A 21440-nucleotide genomic window follows, 5' to 3' on the forward strand; every position below is an offset into this window, starting at 1 on the left:
GGATTCTATCAGTTGGACAGGTTTGAGAAACACATTCTAGGCAGAGAAAACAGCGTGGTAAAGAGCAAAGATCAGCACATCAGGTTAAGGAAATGACAAGGGCTTTGTCATCAGGGCTGCATGGGGAGAGGCAGTGCTCGCAATGACAGAGGACCATAGACTGAGGAGTTGGCCTTCATTATGAAACTAATCAGGTGCCATCGGAGGAATTCATACACAGAAGTATCATGATGAGTAAGTGGAAAGACCAAAAACTCTTGCTCAGAATTGCTGCAATCACAAAACCATCATCCACAAAAGAGGAGAACTTCCAGTTCCTTACTTCCCACGCCAAGGTAAACCTTTGTGACTTCATCCTCCATATCCCCTGTCACATCATATTCTATTTGTACCTCTCTTAAGTCTCTTGTCATACTAGACCCTGTATTAGTTACATTAGTCCCCTTACTACATAAAAAGTCCTTTTAGGCCATAATTACTAGTGAGCACAGTCACTGTGCATTATGAGGCAAGAACCCAGGCTCCACCCACCATAGACACATGCTTTCCCATTCCAACTGGCTATTTGGTAAGTGAATTTAAAGCTTCCCTTGGGGTCCAGCCATCTTTCTGTCTCCCTCCTTAAGCACACTTGATCATGCCAGCCTCAAGATGTAGATGGGAACTGGCAGGAGGAGAAGGGGAAGGAAGGAAAAAGGTACTATCTAAACTTCAGAATGAGGCTTTGAATTGCGCTGCTTTGAGTAAGTGATGCCCGGATTATCATTCTGCTGTTACTCCCTACAGTCAAACCCATGGAGAGTTGAGGTCGGCACAATTCAGGCTTTCTAATCCTGATCATACTATCATTTGATGCCAACCTTAACTTCTACCCACATCTTCTAGATCCTCACCAAATGCCTCGAAGATGCACGACTGCTCTATCTTCTGCTCATTTTTATAAATCTAATCTCAGTAGAATGGGAAATAAAAATTTTAAAAGTTCACTGGGTAATCACACCATGAGGGACAGACATAGTCATATTTAAATCACTCAGATTATCTGCTGTACAAAGTATCCTGAAGATATGTTTAAAAAATTACAGACACTCTGACAGTAGATAATCATTAAGTGGGTGCTGTTTACCAGACATTTTTGCTTGTCTAAGGGTGCAAGGATGAATTAAATGCAGCAATTACCTTAAAGGAACTTTTTATGTAATAGGGGATACTAAGATACCTAATACAGGGCTGAATATGAAAAGAGTCTTATGAGAGGTACAAATAGAATATAATATGGTACAGGGGATGTATAGGGTGATGTCACAAAGGTTTATCTTCTCATGCCAAACATCCAACTCTGAAATTAGAGTCTTTTTTAATTGAGAATGTCTATTGTGCACGAATACCGTTGATAGCAGTGTTACTGTGAGCTCTAAAGAACAGACAACATTTTAACAGATGAAATCGAGGAGGAGGGAATTCTAAGTGGAGGAAGTGAAGACCAAGTTTTGAAGGCAGGAATATGGGATCCATTCTTATAGCCAGAAAGTCATGGGCTTGAAGCCCCAGTACAGAATCTCTCTTCTCCTTGCGACCTCCCAGTCCACTCTCGATTCTCCACCAGGTTCTCAGTCTCCCTTCCAATTCTCCCACTGAATCTCCAACAGGCTGGTCTATCCCTAGGCTTCTTTCTTACAGTTTGCATCCAGATGGTACTTTACATACAGTCTTCTTTGGTTTTTACCTCTCCTCTGTTTCAGGAACAGACTTCAGCTTCAGATAAAGATTTCTTAGGACTGCTCTCTCAAGCTCTTTCTCTTTCTAACCAGATCACTGGAAGGTGTGCAGAATAAAAGGTTCCTACATGATAAATTTTCTGTGAGCTTCCAGAATGATGTCTCCTTAGAGAAATCAAATAAATTGAAGGAAATAACCAATCATGGTTTGTTCTAAAAAGCAGTTTATTCAGAAGTGCACCTGTGACAGATACCAAGTTTTTATGTTAAGACAGGGTCTATAATAAAACTAGAAGCCTTTAACCCATGAAAACTCCTGTGGGTGGACCCAAAGCCTCCCTAGTCTCTGTGATTTGATTCAATACCACTTCCATTCTTGATACACTAGAAAGGACTTTTGTTTAACCTCCAAGGATATTTCCCAGCCTATCCACAGAAGGTAGCTAGGGACCAGCCAGCCCTGAGATTTCCGATTCCTGCCCCTTGCATGTATCTGTGCCTGCCTTCACAGACACAGAATGAGAACCTGCAAATCCAGCACTGCAATGAATAGAGATTCTTCGGCAATGGGGCTATAAATAGGGTGCTTTAGAACCCAAAGCACACTCAGCCTGCTTCTGTCAGCATAGACTAAGAAAGGAGGCTTTATTATTATAGCAGGAGCAAGTAAACAGGCTTTCCTTGCCAGTAAAAGCAGCACATAATATACTCAACAGGCCGACTGGAGCTAGAGCATAAATCACAGGTCAGTTCTTTTCTGAAGAGCATAGAAAGAGCTTTTCCTCTTCAAAATTATTAAAGCTAAAAAGCACACCTGGGCAGCTCATCACTGTAAAAAATAAATTAGTCATTTGGTGTTCTACATTTTCTTGTGAGACTTTTAGTCAATAGGCGGGAATGACTGTAAACATGTCTCTACAGCCTTCAGTTGATATTTCTGGGAGAATGAGAGGGGCATAGGTGAGCAGGTAAGACACTGATTAAATCAAACTGGGGCTTCTGAACACAAGAGATATACTCAGACTGCTCCAGGTGGCTGTGACAAGTAGTACGAGGAGCTCAGGGTGGAGCAATAGATAAAAGGATTTTCTATAAATCAGATTTGTCCAAAGAAGGACTAATCTTCACTGGAGGTTTCCCAGCAGAAGGTGATTGGACGTTTAGTTAAGGATACTAGATTGGTCATAGATGCTAAAAAGTGGACTGAAGAATGGGTGGCCTAGATGCTCATACAAGGGTCCTTCCATCTTCGTATGCTTTATTAAATTGACTTCCCTTAGAATACAAATTAAATCACAGTCCCCAGGGAAGAGTTCTTTCCTATTTATTCAGGGAAATATGCTCATTTTGTCCACAGCCCGAAATAGGTTCCAAGCTCCCTCATCTAACCATCAGGCAAAGCAGGCACCTCAACTTCACACTCCAGAGTTCGGAATATTTTCTTTTATAAAAAGGTTGGAGTTGCCTATGTTTCCATTATGAAAGGGATAAGTTCTAGGATATCTATTTATTATAAATGCTGTTTTGAATGCACTAAGGATGTTTATTACATAAAAGAATCCTGTGAAAAATTAACTAGAATTTCTTTCTGTACCATTTTGTTAATCCATATTATGGGTCACCTATAGAGGCAGCTGGACTCTCTCCCAGGTTTAGTGTGATGTTGTGAATGATGATATCACATAAATAGCAAAAGGATATGAAAAGGTTTATTACTGACATAACAGAGGTCTCTGGAAGGCAGGGCATGCCTCTCAAGCAGGTCTGAAACAGTTTGAGAGAGCAAGGGAAGGAGACAGGTCTTGGTTTATTGCAGTTAGAAGGTGGGGCTAGGGTGAGAGTCCTACATGGCAGGGGCCTTGTGGTTTGAATCTCCTGCTGGCACCAAAGGAAGAAGCACCCAGGACTTCTGATCCGCTTGTCCAGATGTGAGGCACAAGAGGCAGAGGGAGGAAGGGTGAGGCTCAAAAGTTGTCAGAAGCCAGACATTAAAAAATGGAGTCAAACTCTTCATTTCAATCCACTATGGTGTACACATACTGTCTTGGCCATGGTTAATTCACATTTGAACCTTGTCCTAGGTTTGGAGAATACACTATCATGTGAATCCTGTGCAGAAACAGGGACTTACTTTCTAGTTCCTAGGAGCCAAAAAGCCCAGACACTGGTTCTCTCTGAAGCCTGGAAGCTTGAATATAGGTAAATAATCCCAACAACTTCAAGCAGGAAACAGGGTTCAATCAGGGGTCACGTTAACGTCCAGTACTAGCAAGAGCACAAACATCAGGAGTGGCAACCTGCTGCATCCGCTGCGGGGCCCTGACCAAACCCTTCTTAAGTTAGGATTTTTGGCTCCAGTCCTGGCAACCTGCCTCCCTAGTAAGCTTGGTTCTCTAGGATTTCCACCTGTTTGTGAGCTGGATAAACATCTCCCCACACATTCTTTTCTGCTTAATTACCTGAAGTCAATTTCTGTTGTTTGTAATGAATCCTGACTTGTTGCTTAGTCACACACGTACCCACAACACATGCAGGCACATGCGCACACCCCGAGTAGGAGTAACACACATGTAGAGTAAACATAAAGACAGATCAAGGAAACAAAGAGGCTAACTTTGGCTTTTCGACAAGTTTCTAGTATGTTGTTCAGTAACTGGAGTGGATATATCTTAGAGGTATTTTCTAAAAAGAAAGAATAGAAATGGACATTTATGAGACCCCAATCTTAGATTTAACAATGTAAAATAAATTTTGTATTAAAACCACTGATCATAAGTCATAATTGTATTTACTGAGAAATCTTTAGAGGATAAAAAGATGGATGACTCAAGTACCTTTGAATATGCCAAGCAATGTGTGTGTGAAAACCCTGATAGAGGCACATATAAACATTACAAATATCTCAACAATATGAGACTGAGTTTATAGGCAGCTTATTTGCCAAAAATGACCAGAACCTCCCCTGCGACATTCTGCTCCTTACATATATGTTTTATTTTTATTTCTCATAGAATATAATCCTTAACCTTGAGGCTACAGTTACTACAAAATGGTTTATATATTTGTTATTAGATATTGTGTTTACTCTCTGTACGTTATTAGAGGAAAATGTATTTGTTAGACTATGTTTCTTGTAGCAAATTGAATTTAGTCATCTAAGTTGTAATGTACACAGCAGTTCTGTGATGATTTTCCCATTATAAATGATTGTGCTAACTTTATGTTCCAGTTAACTATCCTACTCCCTAGTCGAAGAGCACTATTACCCTCATGTCAGATTTATCCTTCACGCAGTTTCAGAAAACTAAGCTTGCAGTTCTAAAAGATTTATTTGTAAAAGCAAAGAGAAACTTCTTTCAGCAATAGAGGAAAACAGAATCCATTGTCTTCTAAATACAAATGGGAAAAGCTAAATATATCCACATAGATAGATATAATTGTAATGTCATTATCTGCAAGTGGATACCAATATTTCTAAAGAGTTGTACATTTCTATTATTCTAGAGACAAGAGCAAAATCCATCTTGAGAGGTAGATATTTTTTTTGAATTGCTTTCTATTGGGCTTTCAGGTTATCACATGGAAAGCCAAGCTCCTATTCTGGAATGTGTTATAAGTGTAATCATGTAAAAGTCTGTCTTAGCTATGAGGAGAGTTGTTATCTCTAAACATTGCTGTGTTGCTTGATAGCCACTGCCTACTGGAGACAAGATGGGCTGGTTTTCCACTTTGAAATCAGTTACTTGCTCACCAAGCCAAATCTTTTTCTTTGTGGGTATGTACTTGGGCTACCTTTCCAGATTCCCTTTCAGGTAGGTGTGGCCACAGGACAGAGTTTTAGTCAATGGAAAATGAAAGAAAGTAATTTTCCAGGCCTGATGCCCAGAAGAACTCCCAAATCTGATCCTCTCTGCTTCTTCTCTTTCCTCTGGCTCAATGCAGATTAGCACAGTATTCTTGAAAGCTGTCAAATGAAGATCGCAGGGTCCCAGGGTAGAAGAGTCTAGAGCTCTGATTAATTGCTTGAAGAAGACCCACTCTCAATTGTGAAAATCCACTCTGAATTTTATGTGAGTTGGAAATAAACGTCCATCACATTTGAGTCATTACAGATTTCCAGCTCAGCTTGTAGGGTAGACTGGCCTTTGCAATGTAGCGTATGGTGGAGACTGGGGAGAGATGTGGCTGCTGGAGTTAAAAATGGTCTTTCCTTCTTTGCAATTCTGTGTTATTAAATATTATCACTGGCTCTTAGATATATTTGGGGGGCGGTGGATAAGGGAGGAAACTGTTTCCTCTCTGTCTCAGAATTTTGGCAAAAAGAAACTTCAAGACAATGGTAGTAGTCCAGTATAAGAGGCTGACTATAGAGATAAAAAAAATTTGTGACAAATAGAAGAATTCTCTGGAAAATGCTCATAAATATCTAGGGATGGAAAGGTGATAAAAGCTGCAGCCACACAGCCACATGACTTGGTCCTCCATTATTTGTGTATTAAAAGGAGGGTGGCTCCTGAAGCCTGGAGAAATTATATATATATAGTTGTTATATGGTTGTACATATGGGGCAAAAATGCTACTTCAAAGTAAGCACTGCCATACTAATTTAGCCCGACTCACCATAGCTTCAGACCCCTGCCCACTTGGCAGATAAGTAAAGGGGCATCTTTGCAGTAGAGAGAGCTCCCACAGAGAAGCCACATTCTAAGCTTCTCAGTTCAAAAGGGATCAACATGGTGTGAGTCAAAAGCAATTTGTTCAGAGATACCTAGAGGGAAATGCTATTTTCTTTCTGCCCAAGATGAGCTAATGAATCCTCTGAGTTTCAGACATGAAAATGCATAGCATATAAGAAGCAAGAAAGAAGCCCTACTGGAGTGTGTCTTGCCCATCACTCCTTCTCTGTACAAATAGAAGGGATTGAGGAGAATAGTAGAGGATATCCCAGAAGTTTGGGTACTTCTGGAGTAGGGAGATCGATGTCCTGCTCCTTTTATGAAATGTTTTAATTTTGTTTTCCCTATTTGTTTGTTTACTTACTCTTTTAAGAACGGAGGTTGGCAAGTATTTCCCATACCTAGTGATGACAGAGATCAATAGACATGGTGACAAGACAAATCTTAGCATCCGTGGGGCCTAAGATCACCATCTTGTATTTTCCTTCCATTAATGAGAGAGAGTTGGGTCCACTGTACAGAAATACAGGATTTTGTTTAGAGAATTTCCTCAGCCAGGCCAGGGAAGACTTCATATCAGAATGCATAAGTATATTACCCAAGCTGGAGACTGAAGGAGAACATGGCTGCAGTTTACCCAAGATTGCCAGCGTCAGAGAATTGAGTACATACTAAATGAACATCTGCACCCTGTCCAGTTACTGCCTTCTCTAGCAACCATTGGACATTCCTGGGGTCAAAACACAAGCTGTACCAGGACATCATCAATGACTGAGAGGAGATAAAACCAAGAAAGTAGACCCTTGCCTCTCCAGTGCCATTACTGGGCTGTTACCAAAGCCTTTTAAGAATCTGATGGGAGGTAGAGGGAATTCTGGGGAAAAAAGATTGAGGGGACTGGTTAGAGCTAAAGTGTAAACTGGAAATAGCTGAGTTACTGCTGAATCAGCTCAAAAAATACCTAAAAGTGATTGAATAGTTTTTACTATTGTCAGAAATGGGGATTGGTCAGGTACTGGTTCTTTTGGAAGACTGGCTTTGTGATATAGAAGCCAAATCTCTTGTTTAAAGACAGAGAGTTGAATTGGATAACAAAAATGTGATGATTTTTATAAAATTCTCTGGAGATAGGGAATTTTCTGGAATCTCATGTTAAAGCCAGATTTTGAGTGAGATGTGGGTGTGTTTGTGTGTAGTAATCAGAGAGTGAATGTATGTAAAAGGAAAGGGTGGAGAAAAGATAAATATCTCAAACTCAGGCTTTCAAGATGGCCCAAAAGTGAAACGGGTAGGCAACGAAGAAAGTCAAATGGTTAATCTCCTTCTTCATTTTATCCCTTCCTTCATTTTCCCCCTTCCTTCATTTTCCTTCCCTCCTCCTTTTAAATGTCCCAATAAGAAAGACAACTCAAGACCTGCACGCCAATAGTTAAGCTTAAATTATTTCTTCTCCCTCTTGCTTCTCTACCAGATCACTTTCAACCTGTCAAGTTCCTTGCAATTTTCCTTTTGGCTTCACACTCAAGAATACTACCAGCGATCTCACTCATCCTCCATTTATTCTGGCAAAGCCACAAAAGCTCCACTTGGAAGGACTTCCCTAGTTAAGAACTCCATCAGCAGAAAATATGTCACTTCTCAGCTCAAGTCCAACTCTTACTATACAATCCTGAGATGTTGCTGCTCGGGGACATAAAGAGCAGTGCCAAAAGGGGCACTAAAAATTCTTAGGCATTGACTCCTAGATCTTGGGAATCATATCAGAGAGACCTCAGGTATGGAACTGCCCAACAATGCTGAGGTAAAGGAGGAAAGAGGCTCCCTTTCCTCAGGCCCTTTAACCAAAGAGATGACAAGGAAATGTACGGAGGCAATGTTAGTTCTGCAAAGAAGTTATGTGGCTAGAGATCATGCCAGGCAAGGAGGAGAGGCTCTAACCAAGGAAAGACCCTTTGTTCTCAACAACAATCCTTTCTGTCCCCTTAAAGCTTATCTTAAATGTCACCATGAAGTCGTCCTAAGTCTCCTATTTGAATATGTCCTAATCAGAATTATTTTCTGCTGGGCATCTTAGAACATCTAACATGTTAATAAATGTTGCCCCTTAATAAATGTTAATAGATGTTGCCCCTTAACATCTTAAAATGCTGAGACACCTGAAATGGATTGAAAATCTGAGTTGAAGAGGGAAGAGATTAAGTATGCAGTTTTTCTTAATCCCAAATTTACTTGACCTGAGAATCCATATTCCCCCAGAACTCAAATTAATCTCAAGTGGAAGTCTAGTGCTCCAAAGCATGTAGCTGGGAAAGAATGGATAACTATCAAACTCCCAAGGGAAAGAATAAATCTAAAAGCTTGACTGCAGCATTTGCCAAAAAATGTCTCTTGGAATTTTATTCATACATAGTATTTCTCTGCAAGAGGACCCTCATGCTTAAATTGGTTTTGGGAAAACTGTCCTTGCTAGAAATTATTTGGTTTTTGTCCCCCTGAATACTTATAGATAAATTTATATCAAACCTTATCTTTGCCTCCAGGCATTATTTCATCTGAGGAAAAGGTCTTTAATATTTGCTTGAGTTAAATAACCACACATATCTGAGAGTGTGACAATTAATTTCCATCTAAGCTACACCAGCACCAAGTCAGATGGTGAAGCTCCCTCCATTCCTTTTAAATTGAAATAACTTGTGTTTCTGCTAGCTGCAGGAAAAGGTTTACATTTGATTTATCCCTGTAGCTCCTCTCCCACAATAACACCTTGAACACACAACATCCTCAAGAAATTTTTGTTGAATAAAAGAACAAAAGATAACATGAGAGCCACAGTGGACAACAGAATATAGATGGAAGAGATGTTTGACCCTTATATTTTTCCTGATAATCAGTAGAAGTCATCAGAGCTCTGCTGTTCACGACTGTGCCCAAGCCATTTTAAAAACTACAACATTGTCTGCCACTTCCTCTGAGGTATGCATTTTGCATATACCTGGAGAAAAAGACTGCAATCCTTTGACTGAGATTAAATGATGTCCAGAGGCTAAATTCAAGCTTCTGGGATGTTGTCCAAGGAAGGTCTAGCATGCAGGCTTTTTGCCTTGAGGACTGGCAGCAATACCTCCTCCATGGAGATAATTGATCCTTTGCCCAGTGAGCAGATGTTACTAGAAGGATGATGTTTGTAGCAAAGGACTGCCCCGGGCCTTTGATAGCTTCCATGGAGGTTTCAACAGGAAGCTAAAGAAGTTGGCACTAGTGGCCGACCATTATCTGCTTGCCTGCATCATTCTTATCCTAAGAAAGCTATCCTACTTAACATGTTACGTTTCTAAAAGTGGAACTCTATCACCTTCCCTCGGTGTAATTTGATCATTCCACAGTTCCAAGTATCAGTGTGAAAGAACACTTCACCAGATTGGTGGTTATCTTGCCCGGGAGTCAAAATTATCTCAGCATACCATGATTCCCAGTATTTCCAGCTATTAAGTTGTTGCAAAGGAGGAGAAAACAGCGTTGATCAATTTATTCACAAATGCACTCATTTGTTCATTCAGCAACATTTACTTAATGTCTACTACATCTGAAGTATTGCCAAGTTGATTCTTTAAAGTTGGCTGACTCACACAAACCTCGGAAACATAAAAAGCCACTATGCTTACATTTCACATCTGGAATCTGTATAGTTTTGGACAGTCAAATTCTCTTCTATTTCTTGTTTCTTACTTTTCTGGTTTCTTTTCCCCAGTTAGATTCCATACCTCTGCTTCTACTCTCCTTCCAGTTAGTTGCTTTGCATATCAGAAGGCTTCTTCAGAGAAACAGAATCAAGAGAAGATAAATATGAAGACATATTTTAAGGAACTGGGTCACATGATTTTGGGCACTGACAAATCTGAAATTTGACCAGTGGGTTGGAAACTCAGGCAAGATTTGATGTTGTTGTCTTGATTTTAAAATCTGTAAGACAGGCCAGCAGATTGGAGACTCAGGCAGGAGTGGATGTTATGGTCTTGAGTCTGAAAGTCATAGGGCAGACCAGCAAGCTGGAAATTTAGACAAATTTCCATGTTCCTATCCTGGGGTTAGAGCTCCTTCCTCTCCAGGAAATCCATTTATGCCCTTGAGGCTTTCAACTGATTAGATAAGGCCCGCAGACATAATCAAGGTCAATTTCCTTTACTTAAAGTCAATTGATTGCAGACGTTAATCACAATTATAAAACACCCTCACAAGAACATCTTGACCAGTGTTTGACCAAACTGGGGACCACAGCCTTGCCGAGTTAACACACAATTTAACCATCACAGTTTAATATCCTGGACTTTGTCTTATGTTCCGTTGGTGATAATGTAGGACTTGATTTTCAGTTCCTGCATGTCAGTTCCACATCTTTGAGCCACCAACTACATCAGGTTTAAGGACTATGAGAGAATCTGAAAATGGCAATGCATATATGGAAGAGATTTGGACCCAGCCCTCAAGGGACTTCTGCAGGAGGTAAAGAAACATTACTTAGAATAACTTTATTTGATTATAAGTCTAAGTCTCTATAATGGGTAGGTATATGCAAAATGCTAGAATGGTATAGTGAAATGATGGATTAGTTCCATCTATTAGAGGGAAAATGAAAGGAAGGGAATTCACAAAGTTGAAATGCTATTATCTTGAGGATGAATACAATGACTTTGGGTGGAGAAATGGCAAGAAAACATTCTGGGCAGAAGAAACTGAAGGAACAAAGGCTTGGGTGGAAAACTATGGAGTCTAGTTGCTTGCTTATCTTAACAGAGGGAGGAGCAAGTAAAATGGTCAGAGAGTAGGTGGGAAAAGAGGACTGGGAACAGACTCAGTAAGACTTTAGATGTCATAATTAGTGGCTGTCACATTACCCTACGGACAACAAAAAGGCAAAAACTTCACACAAGATACAGATAGACAGGGACCAAGTACAGGGTTTAAGAAGATACGGGGAGATAGTCTTAAAAAGATGATGTGACAAAGAGGAAAGAGGCAGCCTTGCCAGAGGGCTGTCCTGTCTAATTTTCTGGGCTGAACTTCATCACCGCATTGTCATAATCAGACGTTTGTATCAGCTAGCACCTTCTCACAAGAGCCCTGTTCTCCTTCACCAGGAGGCCAGCAACAGCTCACCCAATTTGCAGCTTGTCATCTGTTGGGATTTGCAGCTTCACCTGAGCCACAGCCTCATTAACATTATGTGCAAATGCCTTGGGATTTTTAGAGCTTGGTGTAATCTTTGTGACTGCCCAGGAGGTGAGGCAGTGTGTGAGTTGCCTCTGACTCACCTACCCGCTATGAAACCTTTAGCAAATTAACTCAGTTTGCAGAAAGGAAAGTGACTTTTCCCTTTCAGTTAAAAAAAAAAAAAATAAGAGGGGGCCTTTATCCACCATCTGACTTGGTGCTGATGTAGCTTAGATGGAAACTAATCATAATTTTCTCAGATATATATAGTTATATAACCTAAGCAAATATTATAAAACTTTTCCTGAGATGAAGTAATGCCTGGACGCTAGAATCATGCCTAACACCAAGGGAGGTTTTAGGTTGCCTATGTAAGATATCACCCCAGAGCATGCCCCATAATGTGAGCTTCAGGAAATTGACTCGGGGGTCCAAGTACATGTGGAACAGTGATCTGGGGAAGGGAGAGGGTCACTCTCGTCTAACCTGCTCCCTTGTTCTGATAGTTCAGAGTATGGACTAGGCACCTTGTTCATAAACTTAAGCTGAGTATAGAAGAGTTTGAATCATTGGGATGCTTCAAGATATTAATATAATTTCTCAACTTTCTTTAAAAGACCTCAGAATGGAGAACTATCATTCTGCTTCCACCCTCCATCTCTTTCTCTCTCTCTCTCTCTTCCTCAATTTCTCTCTCTCTCTCTCCATTTGCTTAGGGTAGTAACAAAGAAAATAACTCAAAAACATAAGGGAGTACTTCCCAATCTACAAGACACTCTGTGTGGTCACAACCCTGTTTGTAAGGTACATAATTCAACTGGAGATCCCACATCTTTAAATGGGGTTCAAGAGAGTAGGTGAAATTATAAAGATTCGATCAAAGTCCTCTCACAGCAAAGTCCACTTATTTCCATGCAATTTTCCCACCCTTAGAAGGGCAACATTCTTAGAGAGGAGAGAAATTATAATTACTCCGAATAATGATGCCTTTTCAATTCCTCAAGCAATATGGAGAGTGCTAAGAATAGTTAAGAAGATGAAGAGGAAGCAATGTGAGACCAAGACTATGCAATTCATAGAAAAAGTCTTGTCAGGGGAAAATTCTTTTATGTGCTTAATTTCCTAACATTAGCACAGGGACCTCCTAGACTTCTCACCTCCATTTCCTCTAATTTTAGAACTCTGCTAAGCTTCTTCCCACCTTCATTTTTGTGGGTTAGTCTCATGAATAACTTCCTAAATGCAGAGTTGTCCTAAGGACATGGTTCACACTGAAAAAAGCACCGTTTACCTCCGTATAACCAAAAGCTTCAACTGGTCCCCGTTGCTCCATTTTGTGCTCAGAGGTTAGAGAAATAAAGTATTTGTGATGTCAGTACTACCACCTGAGAGATTATTTCAATGGGCCAGTTAGATGCAAACAAGATTTCTTTTCTAAAAATTACTTTTACTTTAAATAGTTTCCTGAAAAATCCTTACCTCTACCAGGTACCTGTTTGGGTGCAGTTTTTCCCCAGAAGGCAGCATATAAAATGACCTTCCAGGAAACTGCAGTTTATGGGAAATGCAGGTAGCTGTTCCCTGTTCATAGCTGTATTAGACCATTACACTGGGATGGTCAATGAATCACACCTTTGAATAATCACATGCTTGTTTAATCCCTTCTCACATTAACTCTGGGCTTGGCCATGTGACTTGTGACAGCCAATCAGGCAATAGCAAACATAAGGCTTGATAGTACTTGCTCATTGGAGCTTAACCTGTTGGAACAGTGCTGTTGCCATGTGAAGAAACTTGGTCTAGCCTCTGTAAGAATGAAATACCACATGAAGATAAAAACCCAACATTAATTCACTTTTTCAAAGAAGCAGCACTCAGGATGGGATCGGTTGCACAAGACATTTTTTGGGGGGAAAGTACTCAGGGAAGAAGGGGAGGGAGCCAGGTGCGGGAAGCCATAACAGTATGATGTAGGTCTGGCCCCATGAAGGAGAAGGGGAAGGAAGTGTGTTGGATACATTACATGTGGTTCCAAGAAAGTTCCAGTTATGCAGATAAGGATTCCTGGGGCCAAAGTAGCCTGTCTCTCAGAAATAGGCCCGCCTTCCTATGCCTACCACGCTTAGTCATTAGCCCTTGGGAAGCATGACTCTGTGTGAACAAGGCAGTGGACACAGAGCCAGCAGTGGGAGCTGTGGGTCAATTACTCTTCCCTAAGCAGGAGGTCTAAGTGACTTATTTTTGTGGCCACCTCAGCAGTTCTCAACTTGACATTACTCACTTTCCACCACCAGAGAAAGACTGATTCATTCCGCATAATTTTGGTTGAAATAATCCAGTGGAAAGATTTAAATGCCCCAGATTGGTATGGAACCACTACCTGGTCTAATCACCTATATCCAGAGAGGCAGTGTCACATATGGTCACAGAGGCATGGCACAGGGAGTCCACCACCAGTGTTGGAGAGACAGTTCCTAGTGGGGGATGCGTTGTGAGCCAGGCAGTAACCAACTCTGAGAGGAACAGGAACAAACAGATGCAGCCAGAGGACTCTAGTCCACATCACCCATTTTATGAGATCAGGTTTGAAACGATGTTTCTGTTAGCCTATGAGCTTCCATGGGTGACAGTCCTTGAAACCTTCCTCAGCATCCAATTCACGATAAACCATTCCTTCTCCTCTAAGTGCATAGTATTTTTCTCTTATTACACTATGCTTTACATGAGGATTAAATGAGTTAACACATTTAAGGAGCTTCAAACAGAGCTGGACCTCAGGTGAATAAATGTTCAAGAACTGTTAGCTATAATTATCACCATTTCCATTATTAAATTTATGGGATACATACTTGTGTCCTTCACTAGATTATATGTCTCTTATAACTGGGGACTACTTCCTGGACATTGTAGCACACTGCAGAGCAGATCAGTCTCCCAGTGAATGCCTGGTGAATTGAATTGAATCTACTTTCAAGATCACTCTGAGGACAGAACATCTGAAATGCTGGAGAGCCCCTACTTCTGTGCTACCACAATGGGTGAGCTGTTGTTCCACAGTCAGATCTTAATTATCCATGTGTAGAGCCCCCACTTCTTGGATTAGCTACAACACAAGTTCAATCCCCTGTCACCAGAATGCTTCTGAGACACTGCCCTGAATTGGGATCAGTTGGGAAAGGAAAAGTAATTTTAGTAATTAGCCCATGCAGAACCTGATCAAAAGGTTAATTTTCTACTCCCCAAAGCATGCAGTGCAGACAGAAATGATTTTTAGATTCTCGACCCTTATCTCTCTCTCACATTTGTATGAATGAGTGTTTCCTATAAAAATCACAATTATCATGTCATTGATGAAAATGCTAGAAGTGATGATCTCTAGGTGGTAGGACTAGACGCAATGTTTAATTTTTCAATTTTTTCTATATATTTTTTCTATATATTTTTTAATGGGGATGTTCTCTTTGTATAGCAAGGAAGTTCTCTGCTTCCATCTACCTACCTAATCACTCTTAAATTGTGTTAGAATAAATTTCATTGTGCTCGTAAAAATTCCAGAATGAATTACTCAAAATTAAATACACCATTGTGTGACTTTGGTTCACTAATTAAGCTTTTCCGAGTCTCAATTTCCTCATCTGTAAAGTGGAAGTAAAAAAATTCACTTAAAGGCTGGCATGAGACATAAATAGCACATGGTGTGGTACATAGTTCATGCTTTTACAATGTTTTAGCTTCTTTTTTTCAAACTGAGTTTTTGTGATTGTGAGGCAAACACACATCCACAGAAAAAAATCCAGGCATGTCAGCCATGAAATTGATAATAATGATCCTCATACGATGTACTTAAACTATAGCACCTTTTTCTGAGATAGTTTTTATAAATGTTGTTTCCCCAACATATGATATATATGACTCAGGGTTATTGTTAAAGATTTTGATTCTTTATCTAATAAAGAACATGTTTTTGAGGCAATTGCTAAAAGGAAAAAAAGGTTTTTCTCCACGCATGTTTGGCCCTACCCTTTGCTTTTTTAAAAAACAATTTATTGAAGTATGATTGACATATAAAAAGCTGTACATATTTATTATATGGAACTTGATGAGTTTGGAGGTAAGTATGTATCCATGAAGCCATCACTATAGTCTTTGCCATAAATTTATTCCTTTCAAACACTTCCTCCTGCCTCCTTTATGCTTTCTGAAGGGTATAGAAAGTAGCCCTCCAAGGCTGGTAGATTTGGAGATCTACAGAGACAACAATTTTACCTATATGGAGACTAATAATAAAATAGAGACTGGTGAGAAAATACCTCAGATCAGAGAAATTGCTTTCTGTACTGCAAGAGTGCTAAGGCAGTCAACAAAAGAAAATTGGAAAATTTCAGAAAAGAACAGTTACAGGAGCTTCCAAAAACAGTAACAGTGATGATGATCAACATCCAACAGGAACCTTTGTTGAGTGATTGCCATGTTCCCTGTGCTGAGCCAAGCATTCTACATGCATCATTTTACAAAAGCCACACAAAGTATCATGCCCTTTTGCAGATGAAAATACTTAAGTTTTGAAAGGTTAAATGATGCCCTTAAAAACATATAATTAGTAAATGTCACGGCCGATGTGTCTGGTTGGGGAACCTGCGTGCATACCTAACTAGAGTGGGGTAGAACTGCTCAGACCTTGGATGCCTACTAGGTATCCCTAGCTTAGGACAGACCCTTAGGGAAGGCTAAGAGTCCCAAACCGTAGGACAGAGACAGGTTTTGTATGGAGTCACACAGCAGGCTTCTAGTAATGACGCACTATCAGCACAGCCATTTCTGGAGGAAGTGTAATTCATGGGAAGGAATTACAGCCCGTGCATCCAAGGTTGGGGAGCAACCTGAGACCTAAGGGATCTTTCGGGGAAGCTATGTTTGTGAAATCTGTTTATGCTTAGTTTGTTTATTAGAAGTGGTTTGAAGTGGTATTAGTTTTAAAGGGCTGCCATAACAAAATATTACAGCACAGGTGACTTAACATAAAGTTATTTTCTCACAGTTCTGGTGGCTAGAAGTCCATGATAGAGGTGCTAGCAGGGTTCGTTTCACCTGGGGCCATAATGGAAGAATTTGTTCCAGGCCTTTCTCTGGCTTATGTTCTCTCTGTCATATTTCTCTGGTGAGCAGATGTTCTCTGTCAAACAAAACTCTTTGCAACACTTGAGGGCACATCCTGAGACTAAGCTGTCCAGGTGAGAACAGTCTCTGGGCTAGATGCTGGCAGGGGCTCAGGGCAGGTGACCGTGATGCCACTGCTCCTCCCTCCCCTTCATCAAGTTGGCATGAACCAAGGTCCACAAGAGGGTTGTGTCTGAGGAAGCAGAGTTACGTGCTACAGAATCTCAGCCTAATAGAGAGATGGATGACACTGTTTCAGAGTTAGCAACAAATTCTGATCAACAATGCCCTCTGTCTTTATTCACACAGAGATTTGCTATGTTTTTTGGATTCTGTATCTTCCTTTTCTGGTTCTCTTATATCCTGGGCTCCTCTGAGATAGGGTATTAGAAAGAAATGGCACATCCAAGGAGGCAGAGATTGAAACACCGGTAGAACCAGGGTCTCAGGTTGATCACAGTTGACAGGTGGGACTATGCATCACCCCCTCCCCTCCACCTCTCAGTCTTTCTTTGGCAGATATGGGCGCTACCGGACCTCCAGGGAGGATGAAAAAGGGACTCATATACTGGCTTTAGAATTGGAATTTAGATGTGTCAACACATGTGTGGAGTATGAAGCAGGAATGAGAAGATTTTTTTTTTGCCAGTGTTCTAAAAACCCAGAAAGAGTAATCATCAAAACAAAAGTGTGGTACTTTGACACAGACTCAGTACCCCAGCTGGAGCCTGCAGCCAGTATCTGTTCCAGGTGTTACAGAACTTGAATTCAGCTCAATTACATCACTTGGATGGTATTTTTGTGCTTTGGCAAGAAGTAGGCTATGTTTGTGTAATCTCAGTTACTCAGTAAACTCAGCACACTCCATGACTGAGTAACTCTACCTGACAGCACACTCACAGACTGAAACCTTTTTCTGTGCTTGGATGACCCCCCAGGCTGCCCCTGCACTGTGACAGATTAAGACCCAGTGATTGGAATAATTGTCCAGAATCTACATCTAGTGATGTTACCTGAACATGGCAAAGACAACATGGTGGTGGCTGCAACACATCTCCCCATGTCCATACAGAGCCTCTGTGGGGACTTAAATATCCTGGAGCACTTTATAAGGATTCGCTAAGTTCAGGCTTTAGGCTATAGCAAAATTCAGGTGTAACATTTATGGGATAACATCCCTCTCCATATGCTGGTAGAGCCTAAGCATATTGGGACCATAGTTAGCAAGAACAATTTTTCTTTCTTCTTTCATAGCTTTCTTCAGGTGAAATGATTTCCTCTCTCTAAGCTGCTCTTATTAGCCATCAGACATAAACACTCCTTTTGCTGCTCAACCGTAAGCCTAGGCAGGTAGTTAGAGCAAGATTTTGGCAAATTAAGTATCATAGCAAAGGTAAAGAGGAACTCCGAACCTAGAAAACTTGAGCCCTTTGGAGGACTCATAAGAATCTAGTAAATGGAAGGAATAAAGTACTATGATATAAAACTCAGGAAGCGCTGAGCAATTTCTTGGCACAAGAGAAATAACACCATAAGTGTTAGTTCTTGTTAGTGTTATGCCAGGTGTCCGTGTCTTCCTCCTGCCTTTCCAACCACCACAGGACCTCAAGACAGAGGATTCTATTAGCTATTAACACTCAAGATGTTTCAAACTAAACCCATTATCTTCTGCAGCTAAGTTTCCTATGTATCAGTAAGTGATGGAACTGGGATTTGAACCCAGGTGGTTTGATGCTGAGATTCACATGCTTAACCATTATCCTATGCTGACTGTCCAGCTTAGATAACTTCTTCATATTTTCTCCTAAGTCTCTCCTGTTCCTCCCCATCTCATGCCTTTCCTCAGTCTGAGGGATGAATAGAGACTAGGCTCCATTCTCCTGGAACTCAGCCAGTACAAAGGAGAATATATTAAGTGGCAAACAAATGGTACAGACAAGTTCCTCAGAGAGAGAAGGAAATGTGTTTTTGAAAGCTACAGTTTTATTTAGTTTTGTTTTGTTTCCTGCAGGGATTCAAAAATGAGCTCTCAGCTCCTCAGGTTTGCAAGAGAATTCTTTCACTCCTGAACTTTCCATAGGCTTCTGATTTATAATGTGTGTTCTCTGCAGATTGTCACAGAACAAGAATCTTGCCTAACCAAACACAATGGAGGCAGCAGACCTCTGCTGACGTTGTTGGGGAGCATCAGCTTGCCTGCCAAGGGGTGTGAACAGCCATCCAGAAAAAAAGAAAATAGCAGTAAGGAAGGTGGAGGAGGTGACAGACTCTAAAGAGAAGAATAAGCTCTCTTGACTGGCAGGGCTAAGAACAACTTCCTCCCTGGGTTTGTCTGTGTTCTGGTTTATATGTTGCAGGACCAAGAAGATAAGCAGAAGAGGGTATCTTGTGCAGTGTTGCAAGTAGATGGAATTGGAGTCTAGCCCTGTTGTTTTTTTAATTAATTAGTTTTGTGACTTTGAGCAAAACCCTGACCTTCTTTAAGACTCAATTCCCTCATTTCTCAAATTGATATGGTAATGTCTGCTCTGAAGATCAAAAGATGAAGATGCCAAAGAATTTTAATTCATTCATGTATTCCACAAACATGTATTGAGCTCCAAATAATAGGCAGTCTCTGTGGTCTGGGATTGTGGGAAGAGGCCCATATTCTAAAATCTGAACCTTGCTCCCCACTCTTCCCATGTCTAAGATGAAACAATAATGTTTCCTTCCCTGACACTCACAATGAAAATATTTTGCATTTAAGAAAGAAAAAGTGAAAAAAAGGAAAGGGAAAGCTTTGAAAGGATATATAAAATTACTGTCTTTTATCCATATTAATATACATTTGAAGCTAATTCTGAAGAATCTAGTAGACTTGTTATCAATATAATCTCTGGAGAGAGGTTACCTTGGTTTAAATCCTACTACATATTGGCTATATAACCTTGGACAAGTTATTTAGCCTTCATAAACCTCTTTCTCTACTTGAAAAAAAAAGGAATGCAGATTATATCTACAGAATAGAGTTGTTCTAAGGATTAAATGAATATATTAATGAGCATATATGGGAAAGAAAGGAAGCAAAATTTAATGACTCAGTCAAAATCTAAGGCAAAACAAGACCCAGGATGTATGTATGTGTATATATAATATATATATATTTATTACACATACTTATTCAGCATACTGCTGGCTAAATGCCTTAAAATTATGTATTTGTGATATATATGCAAGCATTGCTCATGTAAGTGTACTCTAAGGGAGTCTAACTCCAACTTAAAAACCATGGTGATGACAGTGAAATAACTACAATATTCAGAACACTCTGTGCTAGGTGCTATGCTAAGTACTTTATATACATTACTACATAAATCTCTTTAAAATCTCAGTAAATTTGATCACTATCACCAATGAAACAGATGAGAAAACTAAGGCAAAGAAAATTCAAACACTGTGTCCAAAGTCATACAGGTGGTAGGTAGTAGAATCAGGCTTTGAATTCAGATGGTTTCACTACAGGGTCTGAATTCTTAACCACTATACAGCCTAAAAAAAGTCATCTCCTTTTGAGTCTTGTTCCCCTTGTGTTCTGGCACACCCTGCATCTTGTGAGCCAGATGGAGCCACCTGATCAGTCCCTGGGACAGGGGTTGCCAGTCTTCTCATCCAAGTTGCCTATACTGGGCTTGAGCTACTGCAGAGGATATGTCTCAATTTCTATCCCTAGGAAGGGACGGGGCAGCAGTGGTGAAGGGATGGGGGTACCGAGCTACAGATGTAGTATAGCTTCAATCTGGAGTTAGCTCTTAGAATTGAGGGTTGTGATATCCTGGTCAAATTAATCATTCGTCAGTGCAGCTGAGCCCTCAAGAGCAGGGCCTTGATGAAAGATTCTTCAAATATTTGAAAATCAAGGTGGTCTAATTATTAGAGGTGGTTACTCTGCAGGGAAAAATGACCTTTTTTCTCTTGGGGAGACAGATAAAAATAGACTTCAATGGAGTGATTAAGTTTAGAATGAGTTAAAAGGCAGAAAGTCAATAAGTTAACTGGTTAGATAACAAAAACTGAGAACCAAGATTAAAATTTACTATTATATACTGTGGAAGAAAGATTTAGTAAGAAAGGAGGGGAAATAACCAGGGGAGATATGAAGTGAGTCAGTAAGGAAGCCAAGGAGGGCCTCAGCTTCCTACTTTCACCTTAATCAGACTCTGTTCTTTGTGGGCCAGGAGGCAGGAGGGCAGGCGACAGGTATTACTCTGCTTCTCTTCAGCCTGGGCCTCTACACCTGTGTTTCTTCCATCTACTGCTAGAGTCTTTCAGATCTGCATGAGAATGCAGGAGAAGAGAGACCCTCTTAGAACACAGACTATTCACTGACCATCTCAGCTGCTCCGAAGAACAACTTCCCCTGACCTGACTGGCATCTGGCTAAACCCTGGTTTTCTCCATTCCCCTCACTAACTTCTGCACTGCTTACATTTGAAATGGTATTTTATAATAATAATAATGACCATTGTTTGGTGGTAGGATGCACATATAATATAGTGTCTAAACCACAACGCTTTGGGTAACGTCAAGGTGCCACTGAGAGGCATAAACCAAGATAGTCCTGGGCAAATGCAGGCCATAAGGTCATTCTATTTATTGAGCATTTACTTTGTGCCAGGAACTGGGATTTGCAGGCTTATCT

General features: G+C 40.5%; 1 long non-coding RNA gene across 4 annotated transcripts in view; it reads left to right on the forward strand.

Moving 5' to 3' along the window:
• Positions 1-590: 590 nt before the first annotated feature.
• The window catches only part of LOC140696028 (uncharacterized), a 46192-nt gene continuing 25342 nt past the window's right edge, over positions 591-21440 (forward strand). Inside the window, exons 1-4 of one of the 4 annotated variants that reach the window (XR_012071952.1) lie at positions 591-697; positions 10765-10894; positions 14468-14640; positions 18871-19181. This is a non-coding gene — a long non-coding RNA (uncharacterized lncRNA). Of the gene's footprint in view, positions 698-10764; positions 10895-14467; positions 14641-18870; positions 19182-21440 lie in introns of those variants that run through there. The other 3 variants (XR_012071953.1, XR_012071951.1, XR_012071954.1) reach the window with 3 other exon arrangements.

This window comes from Vicugna pacos, chromosome 4 (genome assembly GCF_048564905.1).
Source record: "Vicugna pacos chromosome 4, VicPac4, whole genome shotgun sequence".
Classification (NCBI taxonomy): domain Eukaryota; kingdom Metazoa; phylum Chordata; class Mammalia; order Artiodactyla; family Camelidae; genus Vicugna; species Vicugna pacos.